Source organism: Oncorhynchus clarkii, chromosome 21 (genome assembly GCF_045791955.1).
Source record: "Oncorhynchus clarkii lewisi isolate Uvic-CL-2024 chromosome 21, UVic_Ocla_1.0, whole genome shotgun sequence".
Lineage (NCBI taxonomy): Eukaryota > Metazoa > Chordata > Actinopteri > Salmoniformes > Salmonidae > Oncorhynchus > Oncorhynchus clarkii.
This window is the reverse complement of record NC_092167.1, coordinates 43,490,431-43,504,659: the sequence shown is the minus strand read 5'-3', so window position 1 is coordinate 43,504,659 and position 14,229 is coordinate 43,490,431.

Here is a 14,229-nt window from a genome sequence, read left to right as displayed (position 1 = left end):
AACAGAAATATAAATATGAAATGTTGGTTCCATGTTGAGCTGAAATAAAAGATCCCAGAAATGTTTAATGTGCACAAAAAGCTTATTTCTCTCAAATTTTGTGCACAAATTTGTTTACATTCCTGTTAGTGAGCATTTCTCATTTGCCAACATACAGTTGAAGTCGGAAGTTTAAATAGAATTAGGTTGGAGTCATTAAAACTTGTTTTTCAACCACTCCACAAATTTCTGGTTAACAAACTATAGTTTTGGAAAGTCGGTTAGGACTTCTACTTTCTGCATAACACAAGTCTTTTTTCCAACCATTGTTTACAGACAGATTATTTAACTTATAATTCACTGTATCACAATTCCAGTGGGTCAGATGTTTACATACAACACAAGTTGACTGTACCTTTAAACAGCTTGGAAAATTCCAGAAAATGATGTCATGGCTTTAGAAGCTTCTAATTGACATCATTTGAGCCAATTGGAAGGCGTACCTGTGGATGTATTTCAAGGCCTACCTTCAAACTCAGTGCCTCTTTGCTTGCCATCATGGGAAAATCAAAAGAAATCAGCCAAGACCTCAGAAAAAAAATTGTAGACCTCCGTATGACTGGCTCATCCTTGGGAGCATTTTCCAAATGCCTGAAGGTACCACGTTCATCTTTACAAACAATAAATAGTATGCAAGTATAAACACCATGGCACCACGCAGCCGCCATACCGCTCAGGAAGGAGACGCATTCTGTCTCCTAGAGATGAATGTACTTTATTGCGAAAAGTGCAAATCAATCCCAGAACAACAGCAAAGGACCTTGTGAAGATGCTGGAGGAAACAGGTACAGAAGTATCTAAATCCACAGTAAAACAAGTCCGAGATCGACATAACCTGAAAGGCCGCTCAGCAAGGAAGAAGCCACTGCTCCAAAACCGCCATAAAAAAGCCAGACTACGGTTTGCAACTGCACATGGGGACAAAGATCATACTTTTTGGAGAAATGTTCTCTGGTCTGATGAAACAAAAATAGAACTGTTTGGCCAAAATGACAATCATTATGTTTGGAAGAAAAAGGGGGAGGCTTGCAAGCCGAAGAACACCTTCCCAACCGTGAAGCACTGGGGTGTCAGCATCATGTTGGGGGGGGTACTTTGCTGCAGGAAGGACTGGTGCACGTCACAAAATAGATGGCATCATGAGGATTGACAATTATGTAGATATATTGAAGCAACATCTCAAGACATCAGTCAGGAAGTTAAAGCTTGGTCGCAAATGGGTCTTCCAAATGGACAATGACCCCAAGCATACTTCAAAGTTGTGGCAAAATGGCTTAAGGTCAACAAAGTCAAGGTATTGGAGTGGCCATCACAAAGCCCTGACCTCAATCCTATAGAAAATGTGTGGGCAGAACTGAAAAAGCGTGTGCGAGCAAGGAGGCCTACAAACCTGACTCAGTTACACCAGCTCTGTCAGGAGGAATGGCCCAAAATTCACCCAACTTATTGTGGGAAGCTTGTGGAAGGCTACCCGAATGTGATGAAAGAATGAAAGAATTGACCCATGTTAAACTATTTAAAGGCAATGCTACCAAATACTAATTGAATGTATGTAAACGTCTGACCCACTGGGAATGTGATGAAAGAAATAAAAGCTGAAATAAATCACTCTACTATTATTCTGACATTTCACATTCTTAAAATAAAGTGGTGATCTAACTGACCTAAGACAGGGTATTTTTACTAGGATTAAATGTCAGGAATTGTGAAAAACTGACTTTAAATGTATTTGGCTAAGGTGTATGTAAACTTCTGACTTCAACTGTAATCCATCCACCTGACAGGTATGGCATATCAAGAAGCTGGGGACAATAAAAAGACACTCTAAAATTTGCTACAGATGTCTCAAGTTTTGAGGGAGCGTGCAACTGGCATGCTGACTACAGGTATGTCTACTAGAGCGGTTGCCAGATAATTGAACTTTCATTTCTCTACCATAAGCTGCCTCAAACGTTGTTTTAGAGAATTTGACAGTATGTCCAATAGGCCTCCCAACTGCAAACCACGTATAATCACGCAAGCCCAGGACCTCCACATCCGGCTTCTTCACCTGCGGGATCGTCTGAGACCAGCCACCCGGACAGCTGATGAAACTGTGGGTTTGCACAACCAAATCATTTCTGCACAAACTGTCAGAAACCGTCTCAGGGAAGCACGTCTCGTCATCCTGAAAAAAGAAAATCCTCACCATGGTCTTGGTCTGACTGCAGTTTGACGTCGTAACCGACTTCAGTGGGCAACTGTTAAATAGTTCAATAAAGGCTAAATAAAATGTTATTTAAAAAAATGTGTTTTATTGATTTGAATGCATAGAAAAACTGCCGAGATCCTGAGGCCCATTGTAATGCCATTCATCCACCTCCATCACCTCATGTTTCAGCATGATAATGCACAACCCCATGTCGCAAGGATCTGTACACAATTCCTGAAAGCAGAAAATGTCCCAGTTCTTCCATGACCTGCATACTCACCAGACATGTCCCCCATTGAGCATGTTTGGGATGCTCTGGATCGATGTCTACAACAACGTGTTCCAATATCCGGCAACTTCGCACAGCCATTGTAGAGTACTGGGACAACATTCCACAGGCCACAATCAACAGTCTGATCTACTCTATGCAAAGGAGTGACCAACAGTCATGTGAAATCCATAGATTAAGGCCTAATGAATTTGTTTCAATTGATAGATATCCTTCTATGAACTGTAACTCAGTAAAATCTTTGAAATAGTTGCATGTTGCGTTTATATTTTTGTTTACTGTATATGCCGTCAAGTGTTTGTAGCAAATTCCAGAGATGGAGGGAGTGAGAGAGAGATGGAGGGAGTGAGAGAGATGGAGGGAGAGAGAGAGAGAGATGGAGGCAGAGAGAGATGGAGGGAGTGAGAGAGAGAGAGGGAGTGAGTGAGAGAGATGGAGGGAGAGAGAGAGAGAGATGGAGGCAGAGAGAGATGGAGGGAGTGAGAGAGAGATGGAGGGAGTGAGAGAGAGAGATGGAGGCAGTGAGAGAGAGATGGAGGCAGTGAGAGAGATATGGAGGGAGAGAGAGAGAGAGAGAGATGGAGGAAGTGAGATAGAGAAGGAGATGGAGGGTGAAAGAGACAGAGAGAGACAGAGAGAGAGATGGAGGGAGGGAGTGAGAGACAGAGAGAGATGGAGGGAGTGAGAGAGAGATGGAGGAAGTTAGAGAGAGATAGAGAAGGAGATGGAGGGTGAGAGAGACAGAGAGAGGTAACTCACTTTAGTGATGGACTTGTACACTTACCGTCCTGGCACTTTGCCTGTGTTCCCTAGCAACAACTGGAGTTTAACACACACACACACACACATACACAGGATGTTTGCCAGGCCAATAGCCCTGTTTGTGTGTCCTCTGATTAATGGTCACTACATACGATCCAGTGGCGGACTGTTAATGTCATATAAGGTCTCTCCTTTTCAAACGAAGCCTTTCTCTCCACTGTCTACTCAGGCTCCGTCCCACACTGATACTCCATCCCTCCACTTGCAGCCGATGGTTCCAGACCGTCTCCTTGGCCAGGCCATGCTATGTCTCGACCTCGCCTTTCTGTCACCGTGCACCGCGGCACAGCTGTGTGTTGTCATACAGGACCAGTCAGAGGGCAGCTGGCCATGGCTCACTGTCTATCTGAAGCTCTGCTGTGGAGAGGCCTGCCGGGTTTATAGAGACACTCGAGCACATTTTTTTCCATAGTTCACAGCCGCTGAAACCCACTGTCTCTGTTGTGGAAGGAGATGGCGGCTGTTGGTAACCATGAAGCAATGGGTTTATAGACCTGCCAAGGGGTTATAGTGGTGTTTAAGATCCAGCATCTCTCTCTCTTTCTCTCTCTCTTTCTCTCTCTCTCTCTCTTTCTCTTTCTATTTCTCCCTCTCCCTCTCTCCCTCAGCCTTATCACCAGAAAGCTTTCCTCCAGCCGGGGCCCATTTCCCATAATTCCCGATCTGTATGGTCGGTTAGCCAGATGCTGAGCCCATGAATCTGTTGACAACTCATGACAAACACATATTTATATACATATGTACTGGAGAAGTTTATGTGTCCAACTCCAGACATAGTTCCTACTGGTAAAGGAATGACATAATACTGTTCAGGAGACCACTGTATGAGATGGTGTTTATATACATTATAATGTATTTTTACTTGTTTAGCATCAGCTCAGTCTGTCAGACACATCAGAGACACTCAGATCCATCATGCTCAGGGGCCGGCCACACACACACACACACTAACACACACTCATACTAACACACACACACTCACACACTCATACTAACACTCACACACTCATACTAACACACACTCATACACACACACACACTCATACACTCATACTAACACACACACACTCATACACTCATACTAACACACACACACACTCATACTAACACTCACACACTCACACACTCATACTAACACACACACACTCACACACTCATACTAACTCACACACACACTCACACTCATACTAACACACACACACTCACACTCATACTAACACACACACACACACACACTCATACTAACACACACACACACTCACACACTCATACTAACACACACACACTCATACTAACACACACACACACTCACACACTCATACTAACACACACACACTCATACTAACACACACACACTCACACACTCATACTAACACTCACACACTCATACTAACACACACACACTCACACACTCATACTAACACACACACTCACACACTCATACTAACACACACACATTCATACTAACACTCACACACTCATACACTCATACTAACACACACTCATACTAACTCACACACTCATACTAACACACACACACTCATACACTCATACTAACACACACACACACACACACTCATACTAACACTCACACACTCATACTAACTCACTCACACACTCACACTCATACTAACACACACACACTCACACTCATACTAACACACACACACACACACTCATACTAACACTCACACACTCATACTAACTCACACACACACTCACACTCATACTAACACACACACTCACACTCATACTAACTCACACACACACTCACACTCATACTAACACACACACTCATAATAACACACACTCATACTAACACACACACTCACTCATACTAACACTCACACACTCATACTAACACACACACACTCATACTAACACACACACTCATACTAACACACACACACTCATACTAACACACACTCATACTAACTCACACACACACTCATACTAACACACACACACTCATACTAACACACACACATACTAACTCACACACACACTCATACTAACACACACTCATACTAACACACACACACACACACACACACACACACTCATACTAACACACACACACACACACACACACTCATACTAACACACACACACACACACACTCATACTAACACACACACACACACACACACACTCATACTAACACACACACACACACACACTCATACTAACACACACACACTCACAGACCTGTGTTATCTTTACGGTAGTAGCGTACCTTTGCCGTGTATACTATCCAATGAGAGAGGCCTCCAGTTGAGGTAAAAAAGCTCTTTTCAACAGGGTTTATGTATGGTGAAAGAGAGTCAGTGTGCTTGGCTAAAAACAGTGCTCATTCATCTAGTGTCAGAGCGTGTGTGTGTGTGTGTGTGTGTGTGTGTGAAAGCTGAGGCCCACTGATTACAGCCTGAGCTCAGCCAGCTTACTTAATACACCTCCACCTGGACCAGAATGCACTGGTGCAGCTAAAAATAGACCAAGTGGGCCATAGTGGGCTTCCTTTGTGTGAGGTTGGAATCTTGTGATGACCCTCCGCCACGCGCCACTCCAGAGAAGGAGGGAGGGACTGTTTTTCTCTCTCTCCCTCTCTCTGTCTCTCTCTCTCTCTCTCTGCATTTCAGCTGTTTTCCTCTCCTTAGGTATTCTTTCTTTCTCTCTTCTATGTAATATATTTCTCTCTCTTTCACTCTCTTTCTCAGTCTCTCATTTTCCCTACCTCTTCAGTTCTCCCCTCAGTCAGCACTGTTTGAGCTAGCACAGCAGCCCCTGTATTTGAGTGACACAAGAGGTCCTATGTGTGGCTCTGAGGCTCCCAGGGAGAACGGGGAATGAGAGGAGAAAGGAGGGGAGTTGAAAATGGATTCCTCCCCAGAGGGCAGGTACCTCCATGGGCACCGATGCCCAGGCTGCATCCATCTCCCAGGAAACCTGGGAGAGCGGCGATTTTACATTTTACTGGTAGGAACCGTATATGGCGGGAGAGAGAGAGAGGGGGGGGGGGGGGGGGGGAGCGAGAGGGCGAGAGGGGGGGGGGGGAGAGGGAGGGAGGGGGAGAGAGATATGGGAGAGAGGGAGAGAGAAAGAGAGATGGGGAGAGCGAGAGAGAGAGGGAGGGGGAGAGCGAGAGAGATGGGGAGGGGGAGAGGGCAACAGAGAGAGGGAGAGAGGGGGAGGGAGAGAGAGAGAGAAAGAGGGATAGAGAGAAAGAGGGAGAGAGATGGAGGGAGAAAGAGGTAGAGAGTGTGAGAGAGACAGAAGGAGGGAGAGAGAAAGAGGAAGAGGGAGAGAGGGAAAGGAAGTGAGAGGTAGAGTCTGGTTTACAGGTTAGGTTTACTGTGACATCTGTCCAGTGGTATGAACTTTGACCTCTGTGAGTTGATATGAGTCACAAACAGGAAGTGCTACCGGGGTCAGTGGTGTTGAGTAAGGGGTGGAAACCGTTCCATCACAATGGACTTGAACCCACCATTGAAAGAAAGAAATAGAAAAATGAGTGGGAATAAGATCGAGATAAAGGAGAAGGATGTGGGACAAGCAGATGGGAAAAGAGATCGGGGAGGAGAGAAAAACGACAACTGTGGGAGGAGACAGCAAACTGAGTGAACAAAGCCACATCTTCACACCATTCCAGTCAAGTAAGACAACCGATGACAACCTCAGCAGTGTGTGTCACTGTCGAGCTGCACGGCGCGGCGACGTCACACAGGCCAGCACACAGCAGGAAAGGTTAAAATTTACGACGTGGTAACACCATGTACACACAACACTGTTACGGCTCCTTTATTTTGGCGAGGTCAAGGCCAGGGGCTCCCACAGTTTCTGCAGGATACATCATTGTAAAGAGCAGCGTCTGTGTGTATGCTGCCTGCCCTGGTGGTCATTATGCAGGCAGCAACTCACATAGTTTTCTCATGCAGTAATCCAGTCCTTGGCTGGTTGGATGTGCCAAGCACTCACTTTACACTCTGAGTGGCTCGGTACTTGGCAGAGTTCTGTCCTAGAGTGGTTCTTGGGTTGAGGAGAGAATGTGGGGGGGGGGGGGGTAGAGAGAGGGTGGAGGATAGTTGACAGATAGCTCCCATGTGGGTGAGGTTTGTTACTAACTCTTTCTGTTTACTCCTACTGACTCCTAACTCTGCCGCTCTCTTGTCGCCTCATCTTTTCTTTTCTCCTCACTCTTTTCTCCTCACTCTTTTCTCCTTCATCTCCTCTCCTTCACTGCTCTACCCTTTCTTCCTTTCAATTATCTCCTCTAACCTCTCTCCTCTCTCCTATCTCCTCTAACCTCTCTCCTGTAACATATCTCCTATCTCCTCTAACCTCTCTCCTCTCTCCTCTGACCTCTCTCATATCTTCTCTAATCTCTAAACTCTCTCCTATCTCCTCCAACCTCTCTCCTATCTCCTCTAATCTCTAACCTCTCTCCTCTCTCCTCTGACCTCTCTCCTATCTTCTCTAATCTCTAAACTCTCTCCTATCTCCTCCAACCTCTCTCCTATCTCATCTAATCTCGAAACTCTCTCCTCTAACCTCTCTCCTCTAACCTCTCTCATATCTCCTCTAACCTCTCTCCTCTAACCTCTCTCCTATCTCCTCTAACCTCTCTCATATCTCCTCTAACCTCTCTCCTATCTCCTCTAACCTCTCTCCTACCTCCTCTAACCTCTCTCATATCTCCTCTAACCTCTCTAACCTCTCTCCTATCTCCTGTAACATCTCTCCTATCTCCTCTAACCTCTCTCCTATCTCCTCTAACCTCTCTCCTATCTCATCTAATCTCGAAACTCTCTCCTCTAACCTCTCTCCTCTAACCTCTCTCATATCTCCTCTAACCTCTCTCCTCTAACCTCTCTCCTATCTCCTCTAACCTCTCTCATATCTCCTCTAACCTCTCTCCTATCTCCTCTAACCTCTCTCCTACCTCCTCTAACCTCTCTCATATCTCCTCTAACCTCTCTAACCTCTCTCCTATCTCCTGTAACATCTCTCCTATCTCCTCTAACCTCTCTCCTATCTCCTCTAACCTCTCTCCTATCTCCTCTAATATCTCTCCTATCTCATCCAACCTCTCTCCTCTAACCTCTCTCATAACTCCTCTAACCTCCCCCCAACTCCTCTAACCTCTCTGCTATCTCCTCTAACCTCTCTCCTATCTCCTCTAACCTCTCTCCTATCTCCTCTAATCTCTCTCCTCTAACCTCTCTCCTATCTCCTCTAACCTCTCTCCTATCTCCTCCAACCTCTCTACTATCTCATCCAACCTCTCTCCTCTCTCCTCTAACCTCTAAACTCTCTCCTATCTCCTCTAACCTCCCTCCTCTCTCCTCTAACCTCTAAACTCTCTCCTCTAACCTCTCCCCCATCTCCTCTAACCTCTCTCCTATCTCCTCTAATCTCTCTCCTATCTACTCTAATCTCTCTCATCTCTCCTCTAACCTCTCTCCTATCTCCTCTAATCTCTAAACTCTCTCCTCTAACCTCTCTCCTATCTCCTCTAACCTCTCTCCTATCTCCTCTAATCGCTAAACTCTCTCCTATCTCCTCCAACCTCTCTCCTATCTCCTCTAATCTTTAAACACTCTCCTTTCTCCTCTAACCTCCTCCTCTAATACATTTTCTCTCCTCTAATCTCTCTCCTCTAACCTCTCTCCTCTATCCTCTCTCCTCTAACCTCTCTCCTCTCTCTAACCTCTCTCCTCCAACCTCTCTCCTCTCTCTAACCTCCTCCAACTCTCTTCTCTCTCCTCTGTCTCTCTCCTCTAACCTCTCTCCTCTCTCCTCTAACCTCTTTCCTCTAACCTCTCTCCTCTAATCTCTCTCCTCCATCACTCTCCTCCATCTCTCTCCTCTAACCTCCTCTTTCCTCTAACCTCTCTCCTCTAACCTCTCTCCTCTCTCCTCTAACCTCTTTCCTCTATCTCTCTCCTCTAATCTCTCTCCTCTAACCTCTCTCCTCCATCACTCTCCTCCATCTCTCTCCTCTAACCTCCTCTCTCCTCTAACCTCTCTCCTCTAACCTCTCTCCTCTAAACTCTTTCCTCTAACCTCTCTCCTCTAATCTCTCTCCTCTAACCTCTCTCCTCTCTCTAACCTCTCTCCTCCAACCTCTCTCCTCTCTCTAATCTCCTCCAACTCTCTCCTCTCTCCTCCGTCTCCTCTAACCTCTCTCCTCTAATCTCTTTCCTCTAACCTCTCTCCTCTAATCTCTCTCCTCTAACCTCTCTCCTCCATCACTCTCCTCCATCTCTCTCCTCTAACCTCTTTCCTCTAACCTCTCTCCCCTAACCTCTCTCCCCTAACCTCTCTCCTCTAACCTCTCTGCTGCACGTTTGCCTCTTCTGTTCTCCAGCCTCTTTTTACTCCTTTCCTGTGCCTCCTCTCTTCTCCATGTTCTGTTCTCCAGCCTCTCTTTTCCCTCCTTTCCTGTGCCGCCTCTGTTCTCCATTCTCTGTTCTCCAGCCTCTCTTTTCCCTCCTTTCCTGTGCCTCCTCTCTTCTCCATTCTCTGTTCTCCAGCCTCTCTTTTCCCTCCTTTCCTGTGCCTCCTCTGTTCTCCAGCCTCTCTTTTCCCTCCTTTCCTGTGCCTCCTCTCTTCTCCATTCTCTGTTCTCCCGCCTGCTGCTGGAGTGGAATCAGGACCTCAGGACCCACCTGGAGCTCCAGACATCTCTTCTCAGCCAGGAACAACTTTCTCTCTCTCTCTCTCTCTCTCCTTCTCTCTCTTTCTCTAGCTCTCTCACGGGGCCTACTGTATGTTTGTTTATTTGTTATACTTTGCCTCCAGAGAGAGAGATAAAGAGAGAGTGAGAGAGAGAGAGAGAGAGAGTGAGAAAGAGAGAGAGAGAAAGTAAGCAAGATAGAGCTCCTGAGATCCCAGAGCTTTTTGAGGAGGAGAGCAGAAGCTCCTCCGGACCAAAGGCAAACACTGGGCCAAAAGCCAGCAGTACGTCGCTCCAGTCTTCAAGAGTGACCCTAAATGTTTTCCCTATCAATCCATCTTTCTCTTCTCTGCTTTCTCTTGCTAGGTAGACATTAAAATTACAGGAAGGTTGTATCATCCATTGAAGCTGGACATATTTTAGAACCTTGTTTTGGGAACCGTGACGACTCTCCGGTGGGGACTGCTGGCGAAGGGGGTTGCTGGCGAAGGGGGGTCACCCTAATTCATCGTACGGGCAGAGGAAACAGGTCTTGTTGATACAGTCATTCGAGTCAACTGGATAACACATTAGACCATACTAACTGGAGCTGTGCTCCGCACCAGCTGTGCACGTGACCAAAAGAAACCATGCTGAGTTAACATGAGCCCCCCTAATAGATATCGCATAGCCGTTTTGGGATGTGATTTACCTGAGCGGTGGGTAAAGTTAATTATTAACCAGTCAACTTTGTTTAGGATATTGGGTATTATTTCGATAGGTCGTTGATTTTAGTTGGGTTTTGAGTTCCAACAACAGCCTGAACGACGACATACTGAACCAGTGGAGATTATGTGTGCTTAGAAGCCCACCTGTGTTTTTCTTCAACACAAGAGCCCTATTCTGGCCGGACATGTTGAGAGGCCAAAGGTCAAATTGGGGTTCATATGGTCCTCGAATCAGAACACAGGGAACTGTCCTCTCTCTTCATCTGCCCTTGCTCTCCTCATCCTTCACTCTCTTTTCCTTCAATATCATCCTCACTGACTTTGTCAGGTTGGATTTATCCATTATTCTTACCTCCACTCCTCACACCTTATCTTGAAGTTAAATTACAAACCAGAACCCACATGATCTAATCAAATGAATGAGAAAACGGGAGATGGTAGACACTGATTGATGGCGCCGGTGAGGATGGCTGCTATTTTATTGTCTCTTAACCAACCGTGCTATTTTGTTTGTTATTTCACATTGTTTGTAACTTATTTTGTACATAATGTTGCTGCTACAGTCTCTTATGACCGAAAAGAGCTTCTGGACTTCAGAACAGCGATTACTCACCTTGAATTGGATGAATAATTTTCTTTAATGAGTCGGACGAAAGGGATTTACTCCAGTCATCCGAATGGACACTCATCCCAGTCCTTCGCCGGAGAAAGAAACTGAGATTTCGCGGAAAGAGATTGGGGTGCCTTGTGAGGATCAGGCGACGAGTGGCTAATCTGCCTTTGCCATCTGTCCTGCTAGCTTATGTTTAATCGCTGGAAAATAAATGGGATGAACTGAAAGCACGTATATCCTACCAACGGGACATTAAAAACTGTAATATCTTATGTTTCACAGAATCGTAGCTGAACGACGACATTAATAACAGCTGGCGGGTTTTACATTATCGGCAGGATAGACCAGCAGCCTCTGGTAAGACACATTTGGCAAATCTGACCATAATTCTATCCTCCTGATTCCTGCTTACAAGCAAAAACTAAAGCAGGTAGCACCAATGACTCGGTCTATAACAAAGTGGTCAAGTGAAGAAAACAGGTCAACATTCACAAGGCCGCAGGGCCAGACGGATTACCAGGACGTGTACTCCGAGCATGCGCTGACCAACTGGCAAGTGTCTTCACTGACATTTTCAACCTCTCCCTTTCTGAGTCTGTAATACCTATATGTTTCAAGCAGTCCACCATAGTCCCTGTGCCCATGAACACCAAGGTAACCTGTCTGAATGACAACCGACCCGGAGCACTCACGTCTGTAGCCACAAAATGCTTTGAAAGGCTGGTCATGGTTCACATCAACACCATTATCCCAGAAACCCTAGACCCACTCCAATTTGCATACCGCGCCAACAGATCCACAGATGATGCAATCTCTATTGCACTCCACACTGCCCTTTCCCACCTGGACAAAAGGAACACCTATGTGAGAATGCAATTCATTGACTACAGCTCAGCGTTCAACACCATAGTGCCCTCAAAGCTCATCACTAAGCTAAAGACCCTGGGACTAAACACCTCGCTCTGCAACTGGATCCTGGACAACCTGACGGGCCGCCCCCAGGTGGTAAGGGTAGGTAACAACACATCCGCCGCGCTGATCCTCAACAGGGGGGCCCCTCAGGGGTGTGTGCTCAGTCCCCTCATGTACTCCCTGTTCACTCATGACTGCACGGCCAGGCACAACTACAACACCATCATTAAGTTTATCGATGACACAACACCGACAATGATGAAACAGTCTATAGAGAGGAGGTTAGAGACCTGACTGTGTGGTGCAAGGTCAACAACCTCTCCCTCAACGTGATCGAGCCAAAGGAGATGATTGGAGATGATTGTGGATTACAGGAAAAGGAGAACCGAGCACGCCCCCATTCTCATCGACTGGGCTGCAGTGGAGCAGGTTGAGAGCTTCAAGTTCCTCGGCGTCCACATCACAAACAAACTAACATGGTACAAGCACACCCAGACAGTCGTGAAGAGGGCACAAAAAAAACCTATTCTCCCTCAGGAGACTGAAAAGGTTTGGCATGTGTCCTCAGATCCTCAAAAGGTTTTACAGCTGCACCATCGAGAGCATCCTGACGGGTTGCATCACTGCCTGATATGGCAACTGCTTGGCCTCCGACCACAAGGCACTACAGAGGGTAGTGCGTACGGCCCAGTACATCACTGGGGCCAAGCTTCCTGCCATCCAGGACCCCTATACCAGATGGTGTCAGAGGAGGCCCTAAAAATTGTCAAAGACTCCAGCCACCCTATTCATAGACTGTTCTCTCTACTACTGCATGGCAAGCGGTACCAGAGTGCCAAGTCTAGGTCCAAGAAGCTTCTAAACAGGTTCTACCCCCAGGCCATAAGACTGCTGAACCTCTAATCAAATGGCTACCCAGACTATTTGCATTGCCCCCTGCTGCTACTCTCTGTACCGGTACAGACATTGAGTCTGTACCAGTACCCCCTGTATATAGCCTCCACATTGACTCTGTATCGGTACAACCTGTATATAGTCTCCACATTGACTCTGTACCGGTACCACCTGTATATAGCCTCCACATTGACTCTGTACCCGTACCCCCTGTATATAGCCTCCACATTGACTCTGTACCAGTACCCCCTGTATATAGCCTCCACATTGACTCTGTACCGGTATCACCTGTATATAGCCTCCACATTGACTCTGTACCGGTACCACCTGTATATAGCCTCCACATTGACTCTGTACCAGTACCCTCTGTATATAGCCTCCACATTGACTCTGTACCGGTACCCACTGTACATAGCCTCCACATTGACTCTGTACCCGTACCTCCTGTATATAGCCTCCACATTGACTCTGTACCCGTACCTCCTGTATATAGCCTCCACATTGACTCTGTACCGGTACCCCCTGTATATACCCTCCACATTGACTCTGTACCGGTACCCCCTGTATATAGCCTCCACATTGACTCTGTACCGGTACCCCCTGTATATAGCCTCCACATTGACTCTGTACTGGTACCCCCTGTATATAGCCTCCACATTGACTCTGTACCGGTACCCCCTGTATATAGCCTCCACATTGACTCTGAACTGGTACCCCCTGTATATAGCCTCCACATTGACTCTGTACCGGTACCCCCTGTATATAGCCTCCACATTGACTCTGTACTGGTACCCCCTGTATATAGCCTCCACATTGACTCTGTACCGGTACCCCCTGTATATAGCCTCCACATTGACTCTGTACCGGTACCCCTTGTATATAGCCTCCACATTGACTCTGTACTGGTACCCCCTGTATATAGCCTCCACATTGACTCTGTACTGGTACCCCTTGTATATAGCCTCCACATTGACTCTGTACTGGTACCCCCTGTATATAGCCTCCACATTGACTCTGTACTGGTACCCCCTGTATATCATCTCGCTATTGTTATTTACTGCTGCGCTTTAATTATTTGTTATTCTT